The following is a 27,125-nucleotide window of genomic DNA, read 5'->3' as shown; positions in this document are numbered from 1 at the left end:
CAAAAGTGACACTTCTAGTAATGTTCAATCACGAGACTTTTTTTGACCCTTATGTTAACAGCATGTTTTTGTTGGAGGTGCAAAAAATCTTGAAAGATCAGCACTTAAAGTTCCTGCATAGTAAGCCCACTGCCATCGTTTACTTTAAAGTGGATTGCAGTGCCATTCTTGGGAATTTTTTTTTTTCTTGCAGCAAGTTGGAGTAGAGAAACAAGATGAAAATGCTCAAACGGTATTAAACAGAAAACCTAAAAAGGAATATATTGCAGCTTATCAATCATTAGATGTGATGGCTGCATTTGTTTTAATTTTTTAGGCTTTTTCCCTTTGTTTTCCCCTGGTGATCTGGCAAGTAATACACCTCCTGTGTATTCCCCCACTCTAGATGAATCAGCATAGGGGGCACCTTTGAACAGCAGCATTGTCAGTTTGGGGGGAATGGAGTGTTAGATGTACTAGCAGATTTAAATACAATAACAAATTAAAGCCAGACTCCAGCTAACGCATTACAAGCATTTACAGCAAGCTGTTTTTTCCTTTTGGAATAAAGGTTTTACATAAATAAATAAAACTCATCAGCACCCCTGGCAGTGTTAAATGGTTTGTCTTATCCCTGAAACTGCAAGAGAGCTTTTTTTTTAAAAAAACAACAGACTTATTTGATGGATCACCAGATGAAAACTGAAGAAAGCCTAAAAATCCATCACATCTAAGAATTGGTAAACCGCATTATAATAAATTTTTGCTTTTGGGTTTATTACCACTTTAGTGTCATATACTCCAGGACTGACTATACACAGGCTATTTCCTTGCAGCGCATGCCCCCTTTTTTTTTGTTACAGCGATATTTCATTAAAAATATTATAATAATTATATATGGGATAGCTAACAATGAAGTTTTTAAAGTGATCTATCACTCTGTCGCTCAGCAATTGGGATTCATCAGCATTTCATCTTAGCGGCAAAATCGTCAGCAACAATCGCTCTTCATGCTTTTCAATGAAATGTTGCAACAATCACTATGCTTGGCTATAAATCACTGAAGGACAGCGACTTGTAGAATGGCATACCACAATGCTGTAACAAATCGCCAGCATTGATCTTTGCAAAAAAAAAAATGACCCATATGTCCTCAGTCTAAATATGCAATAGTCTTTATTTGGTAATATTTTATTATGTGTATATTAACATGTCTATACCTCACTAATATTGAAACTGCACTGCACCAGTGGTTCACTAAGACTCACATTTTTTTTCAAAGGTTCCTTTGGGGTAAAAAGTTTGAGAAAGTCTGGTTTAAAACATTTTTTTCTCTCTATAGAAAGAGGGTGGCACTTAGCTCACTGCATTTTTCCAGAGAGACATAAAAATGTATCTAAACCCAAGAACAAAGATGTATATTATTTCAGCTTACTGGTTCTTAGACATGGTAGTTACTATCATTTTGTTTTTTCACACTTTCTTTTATTTTATTTTATCCTGGTAATCCTGCCAGTAACACACTTTCTGTCCCAGGGTAATAACTGTACTAAAGACAAACAATATCCTCAGCGCTACCCTTCTCTGTCAGGATTCAAATAACTGCAATGAATGTCCATAAAATCATACGGTGCACTGTCCAGATAGATATCCAGGGCATAGAACTTGAATAAAGTCTAAGGAACTACCTGGAGATTATGTAAAAAGTAGTCACTGTGATCTGAAGTGGGAGCAAGGCTGCCTGTTTAAAAAGACTGAGAACCCACATGGCAAAAGAATAGAGAGAGAGGGAGAGAGAAGCACCAAGTGACCCCTTGGTGGTCGGAAAAATTGCAAATACTAGCGCAAGAGAGGAAAAATGTGGGACCCTCAGGTTCCACACTAGGGACCTAAATAAAGGATGTCAGTCTCTATAAAATAGTCCATATAAAAGTCCATATATATTCTCCATATACACTGAAGGCTGCTCTGGTGGCAAGTAAGAAAGGACTTGAAAACAGCTGCAAGGAGAACACAAGCACCACTCTAAGTGTAGTAGGAAGGGTTTATTAGGAATAAAATTCATATGCAAGGGTACTCCCAAACGAACAAGTAAAAGGAGCATGAGGGAATCCATAATGTATAGGTCCGTCAGTCCAGTATAGTGATTCAGGATGGCTCGAGCGGTCACGGCTCCTACAGCAAAAGCCGGTGGTTACTGGCGCTTCCTGGTATCTGGAACGCACAGGGGACTCTCCTGACGTCACTTCCCGAATGTGATGTATAGGCGCAAGCGACGCGTTTGCAGAGCGTGCGCTCCTTCCTCAGGCCTCCGCAAATGCGTCGCCTGCGCCTATACGTCCTCTGTGCGTTCCAGACACCAGGAAGCTGTGACCGCTCGAGCCATCCTGAATCACTATACCAGACTGATGGACCTATACATTATGGATGCCCTCATGCTCCTTTTACTTGTTCGTTTGGGAGTACCCTTGCATTTGAATTTTATTCCTAATAAACCCTTCCTACTACACTTAGAGTGGCGCTTGTGGATCCCTTGGTGGTCAACTGTACAAAGCAGTATTGTCACCTTAACCAGTTCTGGACCAAAAGGATTTGCCCTCTTAATGACCAGGGCATTTTTTGCGATTCAGCACTTTGTTACTTTAACGGTCGTACGATGCTGTACCTAAATAAAATCTTTTCCCCACAAATAGAGCTTTCTTTTGGTGGTATTTGATCACCTCTGCGATTTTTATTTTTTGGGCTATAAACAAAAGAAAAAAAATCACTTTTTGCTAAATAGCATCCCCCCCCCCCCCCCCCCCAAAAAAAAAAAAAAAAAAAAATTAAAAATCATTTTTTTCATCCTTTTAGGCCAATTTGTATTCTGCTACATATTTTTGGTAAAAAAATCCCAATAAGCGTATTTTCATGGTAATGGTGGTGATCTGCGATTTTTAGCGGGACTGCGACAATCTTACCCCTAACTGACACTTTTGACACTTTTGGGGGACCAGTGAAATTACTACAGTAATCAGTGCTACAAATATGCACTATTACTGTAAACATGACACTGGCAGGGAAGGGGTTAACCTAGGGGTGATCAAAGGGTTAATTGTGAGCCTAGGGGAGTGTTTTCTAACTGTGGGGGAGGGACTTGTGAAATCATCATAGAGACCTGTGATCCTATATAGAAGGATCACAGGCGCTCTGTGATCATTTCAGAGAGAACAACGGTCAGCTGTGTTTAAAACAGCTGCCTGTCCTTCTCTCTCAGCTGGGAGTGATCGCAGGTGGCCTTCAGCAATCGGTGCCACTGGTCCCGTGTATCGACATCCCCACTGCCTAGTGGGGACGAGAGCTCAGCGGCGGCAGCTGCGTATGCTCGCCCCCAATAGCGCTCCCGCGGATCGCCGTACAGGTAGGTCGATTTGCGCAGCCGAGCCAGCCTGCCGCAGTATATATGTGGTTAAAGGATAAGTCCACCCTAGAACTAAAATCCCTGCATGTATAGATCTCCACGATCTAACACTAACCTATCTAGCACTGTAAAAAATAAATCAGTATACATACCTTTTTGAAGCCGAACTGACCCAATCTCCAGTGGTGGAAGATCTGCAGAGGAAACGGCCGACAACAGCTGTGAAATGAATGGGAAGTGATGTCACCCATAGACTTACTTACTATGGGGCTTCCATTGTCGGCCGTGTCCTCTGCACCCGCCTCTACAGCAAAGCCGCTGCTGACAGCTCAGCGTGGGATCAGGTCGGATCGGCTTAAGAAATAAGGTAAGTATACTGATTTCTTCTTTACAAGGCTAGATTGGCTAGTATTAGATCACGGAGATCTATAGATGCAGGGACTTAAGTGTTAGGGTGCACTTATCCTTTAACTACTTGCCGACCAGTCACTGGGACTGTACAGCGGCAAAGTGGTTCGATTCCGTCCAGCGACGTAGACCTACGTCGCTGGACTCCTCCCCCTGTAGGCGGCGCTCGCGCACCGCCAGAGGCGAGCTCCCGCTGTTTTCAGTCATAGCGGGAGTCGGGCCAGGGGAGGAGCGGTGGAGATCGCCGCTGCTCTTACCCGATCGTCGGGGAATCGAGTTTGGAGATCCGCCCGCTTGTGTAAACAGAGCGGGCGGATCTCCTAAGTGACAAACAGTGACAGATTGCAGTGTTCAGCATAGCTGAACATGCGATCTGTCCCTGTGTCACTCAGTCACCTCCCCACACACACGTTAGTAAGCACCAGGCATACATTAACCCCTCCCTCTCCAATAAAATTAACCCCTTCCCTGCCAGTGTCATTTTTACAGTAACAGTGCATATTTATAGCACTGATTACTGCAGTAATGTCACTGGTACCCCCAAAAGTGTCAAAAATGTCAGTCAAGGGTCCGATCTGTCTGCCGCAATGTCGCAGTCCCGCAAAAAAATCGCAGAATGCCGCCATTACTCGTTAAAAAAAAAAAACACCAAAAATGACAGAAATCTTTCCCTTAGTTAGTAAACGCAATAACTTTTGCGCAAACCAATCAAAATACGCTTATTGTGATTTTTTTTTACCAAACATAGGTAGCAGAAAACAAATTGGCCAAAAATGTAAAAAAATTTTGACTTTTACATTTTTTTGGGGGGGAATTTCATATAAAAAAATGTTAAAAATATTGTTATTTTTTCAAAATAAACGCTCTTTTTTTGTTTATAGCGCAAAAAGTAAAAATCGCACAGGTGATCAAATACCACCAAAAATAAGCTCTGTTTGTGGGAAAAAAAGGACGTAAATTTCGTTTGAGTACGGCGTCGCACGACCGCGCAATTGTCAGTCGCACAGAGGTGAATCGCAAAAAGTGGCCTGGACGTAAGACAGCAAAATCCTCCGGTGGTAAAGTGGTTAAGAAAGGCAGTATATTATGACTACATAACACTGTTAAGACTACATAACACCTCCCTCTCTTCTCCATAACATAGGGAGGTGTTCTGTAGTCCATATAGCTAGCAGGGAACAATGCTAACTGTTAACAGTCCAGAGGCAGAGAGTTCATGACAGTTGTTAACACACACGATTTCTTGCTGGATGAACAGCTTTTTATTTTTTTTGCACTTGTTGAACAGATGTAAAGCAAAATTTTCAATGGTATATTTAACAGACCAGAAGAGAACAAATAAAAAATGTATTTTTTAGAGTTTACATACACTTTAACATTATCGCAAGGGAGATCTAAGTCACTTGCTTTAAGTGTCAGCAGATGCCACTCATCACTGCCAAGCCACTGCATCTTGTAAGCTAGTCCAAACAAACGGGGGTGAGGAGAGCTCTGCTCCCATATGTACCAGTGTCAGCTCTCAGTATCTCCCTGGAATGCTGAAGCCAGTGCTGCTGTGTGCACTGATTGGCCGAGCAGGCTGTGTGATTCATTCCAGACTGCTGGAGCTATTGGTCTCCCTAGTAGCAGACTCTGTTGGGGGAGGCTGAGCCAGTGCTAGGGAGAGCACAGAACTGAGACTGGTGCGTACTGGGGAAACAGCACCGACATCGCATATGCACTGGGGCTGGCTGCACGCAATTTGGAGGTCCAGAGATCCTTATGCAAGGTAAGATTTTTTTATATCATGTGAAATATATTTGATGGTCTTTGCTATGCAGAACTTAGTAGCTGTGTCTTTAGGAAAATCTGAGCACTTGTTAATTCATCTGCTGTGCAATGTGCATTCATCTATGCTGGGATTAATAGCATTTCATATATATAAAAGCATAGTCTTAATGCTGCAAACCCTGCACTGACAAAAGATGGATGAGAACTGATTTAGCAGTCATCTGGATTTGCTGGGATTTTAATCAAAATGAATACATTTAAGCTATTAGTTTAATTCATGCATGCTTTACATTAAGTATTCTGTGCCTGGATGGTTAGTGGTATTAATTAAAGCAGAGAAATGCAACAATGGTATTTTCTAATGTGCGTTAGACCTGCATGTAACTCTTTCTGTGGATGCAAGGGCCCTCTGAGACTTGCTCCTAATATTGATCAGCTGTGTGTAACTTCTATAGAGAGCAATGGTGCCTGCTGGCACATTATATTGCATCCTTTATAATAAACTGGAGACTGTAGCGCGTGAAGTATTTGTTACTATTGTGAAAACGGCAGAACCGGATAACATTTGATCATCCAGCAGAATAAACTGTATAACACTGACATTCATCCCCCTGCGTCTTGTCCATGTGTTGTGGGAACAGATGTTATATCTTGGAAGCTGATCTCTTAAATTAACCAAGATAAATTCTTGTAATCCCAAAGCCAGATCATAATCGGACACATTCATTGCTTGCAGCTTGGTGCAGTGAAAAATACTTATCTTGTAAGTAGGCCAAGATAACTGATTCGATTACAGAATTTAGATTTGGCAAATGCCATTTCTTGCCTAGGGAATGCAGGAGGGTTCTTTCCCCAGAGGTTAAAGACTATTCGAAACCTTTTTATTTGCAGCCTGTGATATATGTTAATTCTATATTGTATAAAAAAAAATGTTGGCTTCTGTGAGAAAATGGAGGTGTGGTTCTAGTGTTCTCGTGGCAGAAAGGGAAAGGATTGGTTAGGTATAGGCAGTATTGAAGCTGCAGAGAAGATTCAGCACTGGAGCTATGGACAGCTCCTCTCTGTCACTTGTCAAAGGACCTGTACAATGTGGAGGACTCGGAGACAGATGTACAGTCATGGATCTTATTGACTCAAAGCTATGCGCAGAGAACTGGCCGGGGTTACCTAGGTGATTTCTGGTAATTTGAAAGCCAAATTGAAGGAGACTGGAATTGGAATTGAAAAAACATGCCACTGCCTTCTACAAGAGGCACTGTAAAGAATATCTCAGAAGGGCCACCATAAAGAGTTCTGCATTGTAAAGTGCGAATCAACATGTGATCACAGCAACTCAAGGACATGCTGATTTAAATGCAAGTGCCTAAGTGACCTTGGGAATACCAGGGCAGGCCTATGTCTGGGGCACTTCAAATTTAAATGGCTTACTCTCCTAGATATTCCCTTGTTTAATATAATCATACTAGTAGCTGTCTTGTAGAGGCATATGTCAAGTTAAATGAACATTTAAATTCCTGCCTGCCAAAAAAGATTCGTATTCAATGCACTTATTGTGATAGAAATGACTATAACACAAAATATATGAGCACTAGCAGATATTAAGCAGAGGTTGATTGCCATGATATGAAGGCTTCATAGTGTTCATTTAGTAGGCCTTTGTTCTATTTGGAGATGTCTTTCACATACATTGTCTTTGGCAGTGTGTAAGAGACTGCATTAGCCATTCGATTCTTTGAATCTGTACATCTTCCTGCTTTAGCTTGACAGTTGATAGGCTATACACATGCATTTATTTTATTATTTTTATTTATTTCAGGTACTTATATAGCGCTGTCAATATACGCAGCGCTTTACATATACATTGCACATTCACATCAGTCCCTGCCCTCAAAGAGCTTACAATCTAAGGTCCCTAACCCACATACATACACAGTAGGGCCAATTGTTTTTATACAGGATCCAATTAACCTACCAGCATGTCTTTGGAGCGTGGGAGGAAACCAGAGTGCCCGGAGGAAACCCATGCAGGCACAGGGAGAACATGCAAACTCCAGGCAGGTAGTGTCGTGGCATGTCAGAGGACTACAACTAGTGTGAGATAATGAGACTGATTTACTAAAGGAGTTGAGAATCTTCACACAATACATTTTGTTAATATTCATTTCATGGAAAAAAAAATCTAGTGTACCTGTTTCATCTGCACATATTTGGTATTCAAAGTGAACATAAATTAATGCATAATTGAAGTCAATATCCACACAATTTATTGGAGTTGATTTTTAGGATTTTCAGAATGTTCACTTTGCAATTAAAGTTTCAATCTGCAAGGGAGTTTTTCCTTAGCTTAGTCAATGAGGTGAAGTTATGCTAACTTCCATCATCCAATAATGTGCAAGCAAAAATATTGTTTTTTTATTTTCTTTGCATGTGATTGGATGTTCTTTGCAAAGCAAATCATCACCTTTACCAAGCCAAGGGGAAATTCCCTGGTACAGTGAACAGCCTATTTATAGTACCTTTAGTAAACCAACTCCATTGGGTTGATTTACTAAAACTGGAAAGCGCAACATCTGGTGCAGCTGTGCTCAGAAACCAATCAGATTCTATTTGTTTTTGTCAAAGCTTAAAGTTAAAGTTCACGTTAACACTAAAATCCATGCATCTACAGACATTCACGATCTAACACTAACCTATCTAGCCCTGTAAAGAAGAAATCAGTATACATATCTTTTTTTAAGCCGATCCGACCCGATCCCACGTTGAGCTGTCAGCCGCGGCTTCGCTTTGGACGCAGGTGCAGAGGACACATCCGACAACAGAAGCCCCATAGAAACTCTATGGGTTACATCGATACCCATTCATTTCACAGCCCTAGTCGGCTGTGTCCTCTGCAGAGCTTCCTCCGCTGGAGATCAGATTGGCTTCAAGGCTAGATAGGTTAGTGTTAGATTCTGGATGTCTATAGATGCAGGAATTTTAGTTTTAGGGTGGACTTACACTTTAATTGAACAAGCTGAAGTTAGAAGCTGATTGGCTGCCATGCACATCTGCACCAGATTTTGCACTCTCCAGTTTTAGTAAATCAACCCCATTGTGTTAAGATTCTAAGCTCCCTTAGTAGATGTTTAAAATACACCTACATCTATTTGTTGCTATTAATTTAAACTATTTTATGTTGCATGACTTCCAGGATTATAAAGAGACATCAGAGCAACGATAATGGCACACCTATATACTATACACATGGTGACACACCTGATAAATTGTTCTAGGTGGCATCTTCTCAGTCCAATCCAAATATAGCCTACAACCCTAGTTTTTAAACCTTACTATATTTTGTTATCGTGATTACTTAGTTGTAGGTCTTTTTTTTATTTGTGTGTGGACATAGTGTAGAATGCACTCAAACAAAGAAGGGGTAGCAATCACCAGCCCAGAGATACAATAAAATCGTATATGTCTCATGGAATCACATTATTGGGCAAATCCATTTAAAGAGGTTGCTAATGCAATTTCTGGTTGGGTGCAAAGCTAGTCTTGGCCAGAGATATGTATTTTACTTAAAGTGGTAGTAAAGTCTCTGTTTTAATTTTTACCTACACGTAAGCTTTTAATAAAGCTTAACTGTAAGTTAAATGAATATCTCCTAAACGTGCACCGTTTAAGAGATATTCTAGTGCGCAGCAGCTGGTGACGTCACTGGCGCATGCACTCTGAAGAAAGGCATACCATGCCATTCCTTCAGAGCTCTGTGCTGTGGCTATGTCCCCCATGCATGCGCAGGAGTGACATCATCACGGCTCGGCCATTGAAGTGACAGCAGCCTGTGAACCCTGAAGGAAAACCGGATGAAGATAGAAAATATACAAAAAAAGCAGAAAAGCGCCTCTGAGTGTAGACTGTTTATTATTGCAACATATAAAACGACAATAGGCAACTCACAAGAGCCCACAGACAACAAGCTGTGGAACTGGTATGGTGGTATCGCTCCCCCTGGTGAGAGGTCCGTCCGTCCGATCAGCCCAAAACTTTCTGCCGGGGGTATCGTAGTCTAACAAAGGAAGAGATGCCGGCAATCTCCTGCAACACATTGATAGGAGAGACAAAAGGGGAAAACAGTACTATCTATGAAGAGAGGTGTATGACGCAGGTGGTAGCCAGTAATATGTGAGCAGCAGTGAGTTGCTTACTATAGGATTAGATTAACCACTTGCCGACCGCCGCAAGTAGATTTACTGCGGCGGTCAGCCCCTCACAGGCAAAGTGACGTTAATTAACGTCACTAGCCTGGGAGGGTCTGGGGAGCGAGCGCGCGCCGCCGGAGGCGCGCTCCCGCGCGGTCACGGGCCCCCTCCCCCCCGCGCGTGTGACCAGCGGACCCGATGTCCGCCGGTCACTCGGCGATCGTCGGGGGAGAGGGAGAAAGTCAGGCGGCTTGTGTAAACAAGCCACCTGTCATTCTCCTCGGTGTAAAAACACTAATCACACGGTTCTACTATGTAGAACCGTTGATCAGTGTCCTTACACCTCAAGTCACAGCCAATCACGCCCCTAGGGACACACACAGCCCCTCCCTCTCAAATAAAGTTAACCCCTTCGCTACCAGTGTATTTTTAACAGTAACAGTGCATATTTATAGCACTGATTACTGTAGAAATGTCACTGGTGACCCCAAAAGTGTCAAAAATGTCAGTCAAGGGTCCGATCTGTCCGCCCCAATGTCACAGTACCGCAAAAAAAATCGCAGATCTCCGCCATTACGTGTTAAAAAAAAAACAACAAAAATGACAAAAATCTTTCCGTTTGTTAGTAAACGCGATAACTTTTGCGCAAACCAATAAAAATACACTTTTTGCGATTTTTTTTACCAAACATATGTAGCATAAAACAAATTGGCCGAAATTGTTAAAAAAGTTTGATTTTTACATTTTTTTTGGGGGGGAATTTCATATAAAAAAATGTGAAAAATATTGTTATTTTTGCAAAATTTACGCTCTTTTTTTGTTTATAGCGCAAAAAGTAAAAAGCGCACAGGTGATCAAATACCACCAAAAGAAAGCTCTGTTTGTGGGAAAAAAAGGACGTCAAATTTGTTTAGGTACAGTGTCGCACGACCGCGCAATTGTCCGTTAAAGTCACGTAGTGCCGAATCGCAAAATACCCCCTGGTCGTTTAGCAGCCAAATCCTCCGGGGCTTAAGTGGTTAAATGTAGCATGTTCTTTATGAGTTTATCAACAGTTCTCTATTCCAGCCTTTTTCAACCAGGGTTCCCAGGCACACTGGGGTGCCTTGAGGCTTCTTCAGGGGTGCCTTGGCAAAATGACTAAAAATTGCCCAAAAATTGTATATAAATGGCATGTTGATGAAGGCTGCCCTTTTTGTTACACTAAGTCACATGTTTTCATTGTGCCCCATTACAATCTTCTATCTGCCAGTGTCCTAACGACCAATGGTGTCATCAGTTGATAAGGAGGATGTCAGTCGCCTGCATAGCATCCTTGTTTGACCCTCCCCTGCCCCTCTCCATCAGAGTTGGGGTTACATTAGCTGAGTGATGGAGAGATACTGAGGGAAAAGAGAAAAATTGGAAAGCTAATCAGTATTAGCTTGCAAAAGTATATTTGCTTCGGAAGAATAAATCACCTCTAACGTTGGGTGTCCTACTTGGTCTTCTGGATGTTGCTGTATTATGTAAAACTAGAATAGCTTATACATTTTAGAATGGGGTGCCTCGAAACTGTCCATCGTTTTTAAAGGGTGCCTTAACTGAAAAAAAGTTGAGAAACACTGCTCTATTCTTTAACAAAATGCACTATAAAACTATGAAGGAAACCACAGTCAACTGCATCTGCTCCGTACTTAATTTTCACTCCCACTATAGTACTAAAACTCCCACTATAATACTTACACTCATGACCCAAATGCTCTGCACGCTGAAGCTGAAACAGTGACATATTTCATGCTCAGGGAGGGAGTATTGGGGATGTGATTAGGACTAGTTTTAAAAGGCTTTCAAGAGAAAAAAGTAAGCCTCACATTTCATGGTGAATCAACCATTTGGCATTGGCATACTGATAGAAATAAGGACGGCCATTATAAGTGGGGCAATATACCGTACTATTCAGATGCAAATGACCCATCCATAACTGTAGAAAATGTTTTTAGCTTAGTTCTACTACGAGAGAGGTTTTCTAAGATTTACAGTCACTTTATATGCCTCTTGATTGAGTTAGCAGTACTCACAAAGACCAGTTGATGTTAAACTAGGACAGCACCTGCACCTATGCATTACAATTTTGGATGATTAATATATTTGTACCTTCACCAACAAACTCTCCCTTTCGTCTTTTTTTTTCTCACTGTTTTTGAATCATGCTGAACAAACACCTGTTTTATATTATTCTGTTTACTTCTTGATTTATGCACAAACTCCTAATGGTGTCACTTTGTTGCCATGGCAAACGCAAGCTGTCTTCCCAGCCACATTTTTCATTTTACTTTGATGTTCCTCCAGAAGGAAGGCTAGCATAAAGGTTTCCAAATGTACTGAGTTGATATTTCTGTCTTATTAAAGGAAGGATGATTATAACCACGGTCAGCATGATCACAGCAGTCAATGTTTGTCACGGGTTTTAAAAGCTTAGGCATTTTTAAAAGACTAATTACATACATATGGCAATGTTTTACTTGAACATATATTAGCTGAGTGTTAACATGAACTTGGATTGTGTATTAATCATTAAACACTTCTATGGTACCTACATCCCAATTGAAGTACAAATGGTGTGGGACTATGACGTCCGACTAGCCAAAGCAAAAAAAGGAGAATAAAGAGTAAATGGAAAGAAAGTATTGAGAAGAGGGGAAGGAAAAGAAAGGGGGAGGGGGAAAGGGAAGAAGGGGGGGGGAGGAGAAGAGAAAAAGGCAAATGTGATGGAAAAACATGGAAAGAAAGGGAGGGGATGAATAGCTAAAGAGGGCTGGAGGGATTTTAATGGTACCGTACTACATTTGAGCATGAGCGTTAAATTTACTTTAACTTAAAGTTGAACTGACGTCAAAACGTGAGGATTTTCTATCTTATAGCCATAACACGTTATAGAAATGGTAAATTTGCCCAAATGGTACCCAAAAAAATGGGAGAAGAATAAAAAATTTCTCATGCACTCCCCTAATGATTAAGGATATACAGGAGCTGCTGCAAGCACCCTAATGTGTTTCCAACACCAATCGGCAGCAAAAATGAAAAAAATGATGCCGCGTTGCTAAAAGACCAAAGGAAAAAAATAAAAATAATAAATACCCCCCAGAGGTTTACTAAATCAAAAACTACAAATATCATATAATATTCAATTACAGTCAAAAGTGAGAAAATCAATCACAGTGAAATAGCCCATAAACCAATTTAAAACGTGACTGTGATCCACCACCAGCCAGCATGCATGCTCACCACAAATTAGGACCTATAGATAGGTCAAATAGTACTTGTTAAAAAGCCTTATTATGGAGTCCACGGTGGTCTTTCAACTTGCCCCAGGGGAGAGATAGGTGTGATCAACAAGCAACTTTCAGCAGGAAAAAGGGCTCATGAAGAAAAGAAAGAGGGCTTCCATAGTGCAGCAAAATGTATTATGTCAGCTTAAATTACATGAAAACCCCCTCACAGTGTATACGATAGTAACAGGCTCAATAAAATAACATGGGCGTACCAAGGTGGCCAACTTCCAGTTTCCTCAGGAAGTGAAATTATCCAGCTTCTGGTCCAACATGTGTCATAGAACACATGACTCATCAGGGATAAAATGTTGTGTGACGCAACTCGTTGGGCTGGAAGCTTCCTGTGCAAACCGGAGGTCAACAAGCACAGCATCATTTTTTCATTTATACCCTGAAAAATTTAACTTTTTTCTGGAATTCCTTTTAAATATTAGCAGTGATATGTGAGGGTGCCTAGGCACTTCTGTGTTTACATTGATAGAGGCAGAGTTCTGCTTCTTCAAAATAGCTTTCGGTAAGGAGAACAGTGGGAAGCATCACCGGCAACGTCGCCAAATCTCACTCCAAATCAGCAGAGCCCAAAGGCTCATTCAGATGAGCCTTGACACCCGTCTTGCATACTGAGCCGCTGTTTTCTGCACCTGCATCTGCCTTGGAGCCTCACTCAGGCAGCCTATACGAGTGGCTGCAGACACAGTAGCTGCATGGACACAGCTGCACTGAAGATTTGACATGCATTTAGGAGCAGGTGCATGGATCCAAATGCACACAGTGTGCTGCCCTCTGTTCTCCTCATTGGAGGCTATTACATGAGGAAACAAAACTTGTGATTAAATATATAGTTGTAGACTGGCATGTTGTTTCCTACTTCACGGCATTACACAGTTGTGCTCTATAGCTACTTTTCACAATACAAGTCAATGGATTTGATTTACTAAAGGTAAAGGTAGACTGTTAACTTTGCAAGAAAAGTATCACTTTGTAAGGAAAATTTCCTTTCAATTGATAAATGTGGTGACAATTCACTTTGCAAAAAATATTCAATTACACGTACAAAAATAATATTTTTGCTTGCACATGATTGGATGATTAAAGTCAGCAGAGCTCCACCTCATTCACAAAGATAAGGGAGAATTCCCTTGCAAAGTAAACTGACTATTTGAGTTTAGTAAATCAACCCCTACCAGTTGACCGACTTATTGAAAAGAATGACTCATTGAAAATGAATGAGTAATTGTTGAGCATTATAGTCACATGAATAATTACTCTAAAGGACAACTTCACTTTAATGTGGTTCTAAAGGCAGAAGGATTTTTTTTTTTTTTAATCATAACGCATTCTATTCATTAAGTTAAAAAAACCTTTAGTGTTCAGCAGCCCCCCTTCAGCCCCATTAATACTTACCTGAGCCCCAGCTAAATCAAGTAATGTTGCATGAAAGGCTCAGTTGTCTGGGACTCCCTCCTGATTGGCTGAGACACAGAAGCAGGCTACATTGGCTCCCGCTGCTGTCAATCAAAGTCAGTGAGCCAATCAGGAGAAGGGGTGGGTCCTGCTGCGGCTCTGTGTCTGAATGGACACACAGAGCAAGACTTCGACTTGTTTGCCCGCTTAGCAAGCTGCTGTGGGGGCACTCGACAGGAAGTAGGAGCCGGTGAGGAACCCGAGAGGAGGAGGTTCTGGGCTGCCCTGTGCAAAAAAACTACACAGAGCAGGTGGGTATAACATTTTTGTTATTTTTAAACAAAAAAAAAACAAGACTTTAGTATTACTTTGAGTGAAGTTGCCCCTTACTACTTCTTCGCAACCAGTCTAACCAACATAGGGGTAGATTTATTAAAACTGGTTTAGCTGTGCATAGTAACCATGCAGCTTCTAACGTCAGCTTGTTCAATTAAGCTTTGGCAATAAAATCTGGAAGCTGATTGTTTACTATACATGGCTACACCAGATTCTTTGTGCACCAGTTTTAGTAAATCTCCCCCATAGAGTACTTACCTTCAACCCCATTATTGAGATCTTCACTGTGTAGCCCTGCCTGATGCCACATAGCCTTTTTAGCAAAAACTGCTTGACCTGTTCAGTTCCTACTGTATGTGTCTATGGCTCAGTCCATACTTTGGATGCCTGTAGGCTACTATGAGTATGGACCAGCCAAAAGAATGGCTGCACAGTGAGGATCTCAGGAATAGGAGTAAGTGTAAGTTTTTACTAACTGGTCTTTAGAGGGGTTGGGATAAACTTTAAGGGCTCATGCACACTGAAGCTTTTGAGCTTTTATTTCAGCTTGAAGAAGCTTGCTCTTTTTTGGGCTCTTTTGCATGTTTTTATTGAGCTTCTTTGTGCTCCTTTGAGCTTTTTTGATCATAAGCATATTTTTCGCAAACCCTCCCCTCAGCTAATTTTTTTGTGTGTTTTTCGAGCTTCATGAAGCTTTTTAATGCTCTTTTGCGCTTTTTCGTTTGTTTTTGGGCACTTAGGTGTTTTTTTCTGCTCGAAAGCTCCTTTCAAAAACGCAAGTTTGGTGGGGGGTTTTTTTCTGCCCATTAGAGCATATGCCTGTAAACTCCTGAAAAAGCCATAGTGTGCATGGACACATTGGCAAACATAGAGGGGAGTTTCCAGGCAGAAAATAAGAGGTCAAAAAAGCTCAAAAGCCTGTAGGAGCTGCTTCTTTGAACTTATTTGAGCTGCAGTGTGCATGAACCCTAAAGGAAAATCTCACTAAAAGTGATGTTTTCCTTTAATTCTATAGAACCTGCACCTTCAGAAATGTCTACAATGGTAATGTGAAAAGTAAACTTGGCTAATCCATTTGAAGTGCAAAGTAGGAGGCAGTGGAGGGGTTAAGGAGCTATAATTGTAAAATAATGATATAGACACACAAGTGTTCAATTCCATCTTTTCTGCAGTATATGTTTGATCTGCTCACATGTTCTCTAGGTGGAATAGCTCCAGGTGATGATTTTATAAGAAGCAGAAACTTTTTAGAGGTCTCAGAGCTGCCAGTGGAAATGTTTCCAGTTTATAGTATATTAGTGCTCTCTCAAAGTCATTAAAAATTGCCTTTGGGGAGAGTACTGGTTATTTCCGTAGCAGTCTTCTTACACTGCATTCATAAAACATTTTTTAGCAGTTTTCTAAAAAGTAATGGGTACCATTTTTTTTTCCGTAATGCTATAACTTGAGGATACCTATATACTGTGTGACAATTTTGGGGTCTTTATTATCACAGGATTGCATGCTTTATGTTTGCTTAGTAGCATGCATTCATAGTTGCATTCAGTTCACAAATATGTTCATTTAAATAATAAAATGTTTTATGATGCTGATATAATCAGATATCATAATTTGTTAATTATTGTGAACACATTTAACCACTTTACCACCGGAGGATTTTGCTGTCTTACATCCAGGCCACTTTTTGCAATTCGGCACTGTGCAACTTTAACTGACAATTGCACGGGCGTGCGACGCCGTACCCAAACGAAATTTACGTCCTTTTTTTCTCACAAACAGAGCTTTCTTTTGGTGGTATTTGATCACCTGTGCAATTTTTACTTTTTGCGCTATAAACAAAAAAAGAGCGTAAATTTTGAAAAAATAATATTTTTCACATTTTTTTATATGAAATTCCCCCCCAAAAAAATGTAAAAATCAAATTTTTTTAAAATTTTTGGCCAAAAAAAATCACAATAAGCGTATTTTGATTGGTTTGCGCAAAAGTTATTGCGTTTACTAACTAAGGGAAAGATTTCTGTCATTTTTGGTGTTTTTTTTTTTAACGAGTAATGGCGGCAATCTGTGTTTTTTTTTTGCGGGACTGCGACATTGCGGCGGACAGATCGGATCCTTGACTGACATTTTTGACACTTTTGGGGGTACCAGTGACATTACTACAGTAATCAGTGCTATATATATGCACTGTTACTGTAAAAATGACACTGGCAGGGAAGGGGTTAATTTTATTGGAGAGGGAGGGGTTAATGTATGCCTGGTGCTTACTGACGTGTGTGGGGGGAGGTGACTGAGTGACACAGGGACAGATCGCAGATTCAGCTATGCTGAATCCTGCAATCTGTCACTGTTTGTTTACACAAGCGGGCGGATCTCCAGACTCGATTCCCCGACGATCGAGGAAGAGCGGCGGTGATCACCACCGCTCCTCCCCTGGCCCGACTCCCGCTGTGACTGAACGCAGCGGGAGCGAGCCTCCGGCGGCGCGTGAGTGCCGCCCACAAGGGGAGGAGTCCAGCGACGTCGCTGGACGGGAACGAGCCACTTTGCCGCAGTACAGTCCCAGTGACTGGTCGGCAAGTGGCTAAAGAGCTTTCAACCTTGTAAGAATTAAAAGATAGAGATGCAGCTGGATACAGATATTTAGTTATCTGCTGTACATAAATTCCTCCTGCATGTTGGTGGGCAAGCAGTTTAAACATTGTAGCTAAATAAGTCACTAGAACAGGAAATAACAAGGCTCTGAAGTCTAGCAACTGAAACATGGCTAAACTCTGCCGGATATGGGAGATATTTCCATTGATTTACTAAAGGCAAATAAGCTGTTCACGTTGCAAAAGAGTTTTTCCCAGAGCTTTGTAAATGAGGTGAACTTCCATCGTCCAATCATTTACAGGATTTTTTTTTTTTTAATTTTCCTTTCATGAGATTGGGTATTCTTCACAAGGTAACTAAAAGTATGTAAATGTGAAGCTGCACTGATCAAAAACAATGTTTATGAATAATCGGAAATACCCAAAATTATTTTGTAGATCAATTAGACAACATTTTTGGTATTTCCGATTATTCATAAGCACTGTTTTTGATCAGCGCAGCTTCACATTAACAAACTTCTAGTTTCATGGCACTCAGCTTTAGATAGCGGCAGCTATCACTAGGTTTACATTGGCTTATCGGAAAGCGCAGGGGTCTCCCATATTTCCACTTCACAAGGTAAGATTTCACCTTTGCACAACACTCTGGTAAAAATTCACTTGCACTTGCACTATTTGCCTTTAGTAAATCAAGACTATTAAGTCTGATTTACTAATGGAGTTGCGAATCTTCACATAAATCAGTATTCAAAGGGAAAAGAAATGTACTTTTCTCATTGTATAATTGAAGTAAAGATACACAATATTTTAAGTGAAGATTCTCACCTTCTTTAGTAAGTTAGCCTCAATATCTTTAGTTTAGACTTACACTATATTTTTAAAAGTATTGGGATGCGTGCCTTTACACGCACATTAACTTTAATGGCATCCCAGTCTTAGTCCGTAGGGTTCAGTATTGAGTTGGCCCACCCTTTGCAGCTATAACAGCTTCAACTCTTCTGTGAAGGCTGTCCACAAGATTTAGGAGTGTGTCTATGGGAATGCTTGACCATTCTTCCAGAAACGCATTTGTGAGGTTAGGCACTGATGTTGGACAAGAAGGCCTGGCTCGTAGTCTCCACTTTAATTCATCCAAATGGTGTTCGTCAGGTTGAGGTCAGGACTCTGTGCAGGCCAGTCAAGTTCTTCCACCCCAAACTCACTCACCCATGTCTTTATGGACCTTGCTTTGTGCACTGGTGCGCAGTCATGTAGGAACTGGAAGGGGCCATCCCCAAACTGTTCCCACAAAGTTGGGAGCATACAATTGTCCAGAGTCAAAAGCAATGAATAGTAGATGTCGAACAAAGCTTGGTGCTAAAAAGGGAATTCGCTGACAAGGGCTACCCAGCAGAGGCACATTCCTTTTATCTCGGTCATGTGTCACACAGAGATAGAGATACATCCCACATGACGCAATTTACAGGTAGATTTGTCACCCAATTTCATGCTCAATTCAAACAGATGGAGAGAGTCTTATGTAAACTTTGGACCATACTCAAACAAGACCCATATCTTAAGAATTTGATTGGACACTGCCATACATTTTCATATAGGAAAGCTACTAACATTAAGAACAAAATAGCACCAAGTAAAGTTCCTAATCTTGTTCCTAGTCTTCTCCCAGTTAGAAATCTGAGCATGTTCTGCCAATTAACAGGCATCAATTCAAGAAGAAGTCTTGCTCAACCTGCAATTTTGTTACTCATGGGTTGAACACGTTCACAGCCCACGGTAAGATCTATCATATCCGCACCTTTGAAAATTGCTCTTTGCTGTATGTTGTTTATGGCCTCACTTGCCCTTGTGGCCTACTTTATGTAGGCCGGACGATTAGAACCCTACGTGCCCGCTTCGGGGAACACAGAAGATTTGTAGAAAAGGGTACTGAAAAAGGGGCTATGAAGCATTTTGTTCACAGGCATTTTGCTACTACACACCATGGACAGACTGCTAGTCTAAGGGTCTCGGTGATCGAATCTATACTCGGCAGTCTCCCTCTTGCCGAACGTTTTAAGCGTCTGTGCGAGAAGGAGACTTTCTGGATTTATACCCTCAATTCTCTTACTCCCCATGGGTTGAATGAAGAGATTGAGATCAGTTCCATTATCTAGTTGTTCATTTCCATGTATGGTGGTTTTTCCCTGTGCTCTGTTTATATGCGTTTATTGTGAATCATGTCACTCATAGTTACATTACTTTTGGTCTGACATACCTCAGGTACTTTGCTTTTTCCTTGGCAAATTTTGTTTAATTTCACATTCCCCATCCCTATATTCTTCTTTCCTGTTTATTCTTTACTTCTGTTTTACGCTCCTTCCCCATTGCAATGTGTCCATTCACCTGTACACACACATGCATATACACATTTAAAAAAAAAAATATATATATATATATATTTATTTATTTATTTTTAAATTTTTTTTCTATATATATAGTTTTTTTCATGATGAATTTGCCTGTATTTACACACACGCGTGCATGGGGACATCGCCATGCGCATGTGCAGACACGCTTGTTTGCACATCTGCAAGCGATGTGTACCATTTCCACATTGTTGTTTTTTTGATCAGTAATCATATATTTTCTTATTTTTATTTATGTTATGCATATTTATATATATATATATATATATATATATATATATATATATATATATATATATATATATTCATTTTATTTATACTTGCCTTCCTAACTTGCTTTTTATGGTCCAAATGTATTTTACAGCGGTAAGGGGAATGTGGCTTTGTGGAATGTGGCTTTTCATTCCTGCCCGCTCTCCCCCTCCCTTTCCCCCTCCCCTCCTACATGTTACTCCACCCCCTGTCACTACTAATACAGGTGGTGCTGCATTATCCTACCAGCTATGAGAAAGGAGCCGTGGGAGGCTCTGAAACGTGTTAGCCACGCCCAAACCTCCTGCTCCCAGTGCTGATGCCGACCAGGAACTCGGTGGCTTGTGTCTTTTGTCTTGTGGAGTGCCAGGCTGAAAGCTTCCTGCTTCGTCTTGTACCTGCTCGTATACATCTGGCTTTATACGCCCTCCCGGTCACACAGCCGTACTGACTCCTGGAAGGGTCTGACATGCGTTCCATTTTTTTACTTCCTGTAAGTTACCAATTGTCTTGCACTTTGAGTGGCGCTCCTTTGTCTTTTTTTTTACATAGTTACATAGTTTGTGAGGCTGAAAAAAGACATCAGTCATCCAGTTCAACCCATGATGTGTGTGCGTGTTTGCTGTTAACCGTACATTGTATACCCCTGTATGTTGTGGTCTTTAAGGTGCCCATCTAATAGTTTTTTGAAACTACTGATTCCACATCCTTACTGCTCTGACAGTGAAGAACCCCTTACGTATTTTAAGGTTAAACCGTTTTTCCTCTAGTTTTAGTGAGTGGCCACGTGTCTTCTTGTATTCCCTCTCTCTAAAAAGTTTCTTCCTTATGCTAGGGTCATCACCAGTACAGTATTTGTACATTGATATCATATCCCCCCTCAATCGTCTCTTCTCCAGAGAGAATAAGTTCAGTGCTTGTAGTCTTTCCTCATAGCCGATGCCCTCCATTCCCCTAATTATTTTTGTTGCCCTTCTCTGGACTTTCTCCTGTTCCAGCACATCCTTCCTGAGGACCGGTGCCTAGAACTGGACAGCATACTCCAGATGTGGCCAGACCAGAGTCTTGTAGAGTGGGAGAATAATCTCTTTATTTCTGGAGTGAATCCCCTTTTTTTTTTTATACATGCCAGTATTCTGTTGGCTTTGCTTGCAACGGCTTGGCATTGCATGCCACTGCCAAGCCTGTTGTCCACTAGGACCCCCAGATCCTTTTTCAACTTAGACTCACCCAGAGGTTTCCCCCCCCCCCCAGAGAGTAGCTTGCTTTCGTGTTTCTGATGCCCAAGTGCATTACTTTACATTTTTCAATATTAAACCTCATCTGCCATGTGTTATTTTGTTCAGGTCTCGCATACAATTGTCCAAAATGTTGGCGCCCTAAGAGTTCCCTTCACTGGAACTAAGGGGCCAAGCCCAACCCCTGAAAAACAACCCCACACCATAATCCTTCCTCCAGCAAATTATTTACACCAGTGCACAAAGCAAGGTCCCTAAAGACATGGACAAGCGAGTTTGGGGTGAAGGAACTTAAATGGCCTACACAGAGTTCTGACCTCAACCCGATATAACATCTTTGGGATAAATTCGAGCAGAGACTGCAAGCCAGGCCTTCTCAACCACATCACTGCCTGACTTCACAACTGTGCTTTTGGAAGAATGGTCAAACATTCCCATAGCAGACTCCCATACCTTGTGGACAACTTTCCCAGAGGAGTTGAAGCTGTGATAGCTGCAAAGGGTTGGCCAACTTAAAGCGGAGTTCCACCCTAAAAACTGTCTTTGCACGTCCGCTAGCTTAGATGAACCTGAAAAAGAATTGTATAATTAAACATTTTTTTTTGTTTCACTTATCTTGTTTTAATGAAAATATACTTACCTTCCTTTCTCTTCCTCCCTCTGCGGTCGCGGCCCACGACGTCACTTCCTCCTTGCATTGACTCCTGGGAGATGAGCGTCATTGATCCCAGGAGTCAATGCGCCTGCACCGGAGTCACTCATCACTTCCAGTTCAGGAAGCTGTTCAGGGAATGACGCGACTGCATCGGAAGTGACGAGCAGGGAATTCTGGGACTCCGACGTCACCGTGAGGACATGAAGAGGACACACTCCGGCTTCAGCTGCCCACACCTGAGATGGCAGCGCTGGACAAGACATTTTCAAGGTAAGTATTTCTTCTTACAGGTAAGTGAAACAGGGGACAGTTCAGAGGCTATCATTGCTTAAATGCACTAGCCCTGACTGTCCCGGGGGTATTTTTAGCTTAAAAATGTTTTTTCAGCCCGGAACTCCGCTTTAATATTGAACCCTAAGACTGGGATTCCATTGAAGTCCATGTGCGTGTAAAGGCAGGTGTCCCAATACTCGTGGTAATATAGTATACTTTAAATAGCCAATCATGTGCTAGCAAAAATCCTGTTGTTTTAATTTTAGCCTAATATTCACTTTTCAAAGTGAATGTTGGTAAATAAAGGGAACTTGTGTTTGCTTTGACTACCCAATCATGTGCTAGCAAAAATCCTGTTTTCAATTCCTTCGCACATTACTTAGTAATCAGACTGAATACAGGCTCTCCTTGTTTATCAGCATTCACTTTGCAAAGTAAACCTACACTAAGGAACAGAAGCCACTCCTTCTGGAAATCAGCCTCCATTATCTTAGGGTTCCTCAATGGTCACACAGACAAAGAGAAATGTTATAGGTAGGCAGTTAGTAACCACTTGAAAATATTTTCCCTGTTTCATTGCATTGTTTCTTTAGTGCAAATCATGGCATCCATTCCATTCCAGTATCAGTAACTAGTCAGACTGTTCTCGCTGACCTGAATTTTATCGTGTGTAATTGCAAGAAAGAATTCAGTTATTCAGTTTGCATTAGTATTCATTCCTGAATGTAATAGGTCATAAAAAAACGCACATAAATTATTTTGCACAATGTCGTAACTCCACTTGAAGTCATATTCTCAGTAAGGGACATGATATATACTGAATGGATCAGTTTTATGGAACCATTAATCACAAGCTATCAGATAACTCTGTAAACAGTTCTGCAGTCCATCTCAGGCAGGTCAGGAAACATTTTTACCACCCTGACACCTGTGTATATTTAGCCCTGTGATTATTGACTGTGATATTACAAAGTGATCAGCAATAAATTGTTTTACACCAAAAATAAAAAATCTAGTCTATATGTAGAGATGTTATCCCTAACAATCAATCATGTTCAATTTTATTAACGATGGAAAGGCTAGCCATACACGGGCTGAACGAGAGAAAACCAATGAAATTTCCACTGCTGGTTAATGTATTTAGGCAGTGGTAGCACCTGTGACTGCTGCTGAATTGTGACTGCGCCCCCGTTCATATCGACGCGTTTTGACATGTCAAATTGCATGCCAAATTCAAGCCTATTGTGGGCAACCGCACTGTCCCAATTAGTGCAACGCCGACTTTGCGGCACCACATCGATTTGCAAAAGTAGTTCCTGCACTACTTTTGGCAACTTCGGGGGCGATTTCAATAGACATCTGTGCATGAACCCGCACAGATGTCAATAAAATTGCCCCTGAACTAGCACTGAAATGTGAATTTGAAATCGTGTGAGTTTAGCTGAACTCGCACGATTTCAAACCCACATTCAGTGTAAACATAGCCTTAATCTGATAGGGTGCAATCACTGTTAGGCTGATTACGTTCCACTCGGCTCAGTCTATTTTTATAGTGAGTTTTCCCAACTTGGATGATCTAGTTTGTCAACTAGGATGATCTGCACCACTTCCCCAATCTTGTAGAGGAGGGTACTGAAGGCAGCTGAGCAATAGGCTCCTGCTGCCTTCAGTAAAATTGCTAGGAGGGGAGAGCAAGGGTGTGACTTGCTAGGCGCTGTATGTGTCTATGGACACACACAACACAGGCCAGGAGGCATTGTGCACGGGTGTCTCCTTAGCAGCTGGCTAGCTAAGGAGACACCTGCAAGCAGGTGGGGGTTTGAAGGGCAGCGGCTTAAGGATCAGCCAAAACAGAAAAACAGAAACAATTTAATGAAAAAGAATCATGATCTAATGCAAATGTGAACCTCCTCCTCTAGAAAAAAATCCCCTTAACGTTCTGTTTCTTGTAATCTGTTAATGAATCAGACTGCAAGCCTGTTAAGGACTGTTCAGACCTATGCGATGTATTAGCACACAATATAATGCACATCTTACTGTGCATTACCACAGTTCATTGTGTCACATGACACTTTGAACTGTTTATTGGAGTGCTATTAATTTATATGGACATTTTCTTTTAATCAGGTAGAAGTTTATTTGATAAAGCCAACAAGCAATATATCAATAACATTTCAGAGAGTCCATGTATATTTTAACGAATTATCTAAAATAAAGTACATAGCCACATCTTAAAACACTTAGCAAGACAGGATAGTTATATTCATTAATCTCACATGCCCTGTACCCATAAAGACATAAACATACAAAGAGTATTCGTGTCAATTGGCCCTCCATCATCACCCTGTGGGGCAATTTCCTGATGGTATCAATTTTGCTCACATTATCTGCTGGTGTTTCACTTTAACAATCTGTCCATGATCAGGTCTACTGGCGCTGGGCCTGACACTGGCATCCAGTTTCCCCATACTTTTCAAACTTATGCGGGTTACCTCTATGTGCATATATCAATTTTTCATACCTAAGCACAGTACCCATGTGATCTATTCATATCTGCAACGTTGGAACCATTTTATATGGGTATTTAAAATGGCATCCTGATGCACAAGCATAAGTGAAGGACCTCATCGCTTGAGGCCGCTTCCAGCTGGGTTAATGTCACTCCCATGCATCTGCGTGGGAGCCACTGGTCATGGCACAGGACTCTGAAGGAACAACACTGGTGGCCCTTCTCTCAGAGTGCTTGTGCCAGTGATGTCACTGGCTGCATGTACTGTAAATATCTCCTAAACGGTGCATGTTTAGGAGATATTTATAGTACCTATAGGTAAGCATTATAGCGTTATAGCATATAACATTAGAATTTTACATAGGCTGCCTTAAAGTGATTGTAAAGTCTGTTTTTTTTGGTTTTTAAAATAACAAACTTGTTATACTTACCTGCTTTATGCAGTTGGTTTTTTCACAGAGCAGTCTGGATCCTCCTCTTCTCGAGTCCCTCTTTTACTCTCCTATCCCCTCCCTCCTGTTGAGTGCCCCCATGGGGGCACCCAAGTGAAGACACAGTTCAGTGTGTCCATTCAGACACAGAGCCATGGCCTGGTCCTGCTCCCTCTCTACTGATTGGCTGAATAATTTTAAATGACAGCAACAAGAGCCAATTGCGCCACGCAGCTGTTTTAGCCAATGAGGAGGGGAGTCCCAGGCAGCTTAGATACTCCTGCAACATTGCTGGATTAGGACGGGCTCAGGTAAGTCTTAGGGGGGCTGCTACACACATAAGTTTTTTTTATAGAATGCATTAAGATAAAAAAACATGCTGCCTTTACAATCCCTTTAACACAAGGCAAATGAGCCTGCTTGCTGTAATACACCACAATGGACTGCATAGGTCTGAAGGGACCTTTAAAACTGTTTCCTTTTCATGAATATTTAATAATAAGGTCTAATAATTAAGACTAAGACTCTTTACAAAGGCTGTGCTCTAAAGCTGAACTCTGGGATTGAAAATTTAAATTTTGATATATTCTTAAATAGTCGCTAGTCATTAGTGATGGGCCGAACACCCCCCTGTTTGGTTTGCAAAGAACATCTCGAACAGGGAAAATGTTCTAGCGAACATGCAAGCTCAATAAAGTCTATGGGACATGAACATGAAAAATCAAAAGTCCTAATTTTAAAGGCTTAAATGCAAGTTATTGCCATAAAAAGTGTATGGGGGCCCAGGTACTGCCCTGGGGGAAATGTATCAATGCAAAAAAGTTTTTTTTTTTTTAAACAATGGTTTTTACAGAAGCAGTGATTTAACACAATGCTTAAAGTGAAACAATATAAGAGAAAAATTTATTTAAATATTGTGCCTGGGGGGTCCCCTTAATATGCCTGTAAAGTAGCGCATCTGTTCGATGTATGGAGCCAACTGCACCAATACTGACATTACTAAAGGAAAAATTGTCATTTAAACTTGCTTGTGACTATAATTTATTGTCGGCTCCCGGCAATACAGATAAAAAACCATGAAAAAAATGGCGTAGGGTCCCCCCACGCCATTTCCCCCCCAGTCCATACCAGGCCCTTTGGGTCTGGTATGAATTTTAACCTCCCTGGCGGATGATTCTTTAGGATTTTAGGTGCTGAAAGCGGTACCATTATTTTGCATGTAATTCTTGAGAATGAGCAGCCCAAACCAACTATTTACATATTTTTTTTTTTTTTTTTACTGTGCGTTCTTCTTTATAACATCTCGGGTATGATAAAGTTTGAGACACAAAATCATAAATTATAATATAATAAAAAAACTATAAAAAAGTAAAAAAAAGTTAAAGTATGTATGTATGTATACATATATATATATATATATATATATATATATACTGTATATATATATATATATATATATGTACTGTATATATATATATATATATATATATATATATATACATAAAAAGTACAGTAAAACTGCAGGAAAGGGCACTGGGGGGCAATGTAATGTGAATTTATTATTTTTTTTAATGGTATCAGTGTGTTTGGTGTGTTTTACATTTGAATTTGCCGCCGGTTCCACCCCCCTGCGAACGTCACATCTCAGGAGACGGAAGCCGGGGCACGGAGAGGATCGGGAGGAAGATCCGCCGCCGCATACCGCTGAGATACATCGCTGGATCCCCGTGACAAGGTAAGAAACCTCTTTTACAGGATCCAGCGATGCTTCTGGCGGTACCCCGAGTGTGGCTCCGGGTTACCGCTTTTGGCTCTGAAATGTGACCCCGAGCCACGCTCGGGAATACCGCTAAGAAGGTTAAGGGGACCCCCATGCCAAAATGTAAAAAAAAAAACAGTGTGGTTACCCCCCAAAATCCATACGAGACACTTATCCGAGCATGCAGCCTGGCAGTCCATAATAGGGGGGGAAATGA

At 41.1% G+C, this 27,125-nt stretch overlaps 1 protein-coding gene across 1 annotated transcript in view; it reads left to right on the top strand.

Annotated features, from left to right (window-relative positions):
* The first annotated feature begins 5,318 nt into the window (after window positions 1-5,318).
* TMEM108 (transmembrane protein 108) overlaps window positions 5,319-27,125 on the top strand; it is a 297,769-nt gene continuing 275,962 nt past the window's right edge. The window contains exon 1 of the mRNA XM_082259789.1: window positions 5,319-5,555. The gene's annotated coding sequence lies outside the window, so the exon portion shown is untranslated. The remainder of the gene's footprint in view (window positions 5,556-27,125) is intronic.

Source organism: Pelophylax lessonae (genome assembly GCF_965119305.1).
Source record: "Pelophylax lessonae genome assembly, chromosome: 5".
Taxonomy (NCBI): Eukaryota; Metazoa; Chordata; class Amphibia; order Anura; family Ranidae; genus Pelophylax; species Pelophylax lessonae.
Note: the sequence above shows the minus strand (reverse complement) of the source record. Positions and strands in the feature narration are given on the sequence as shown.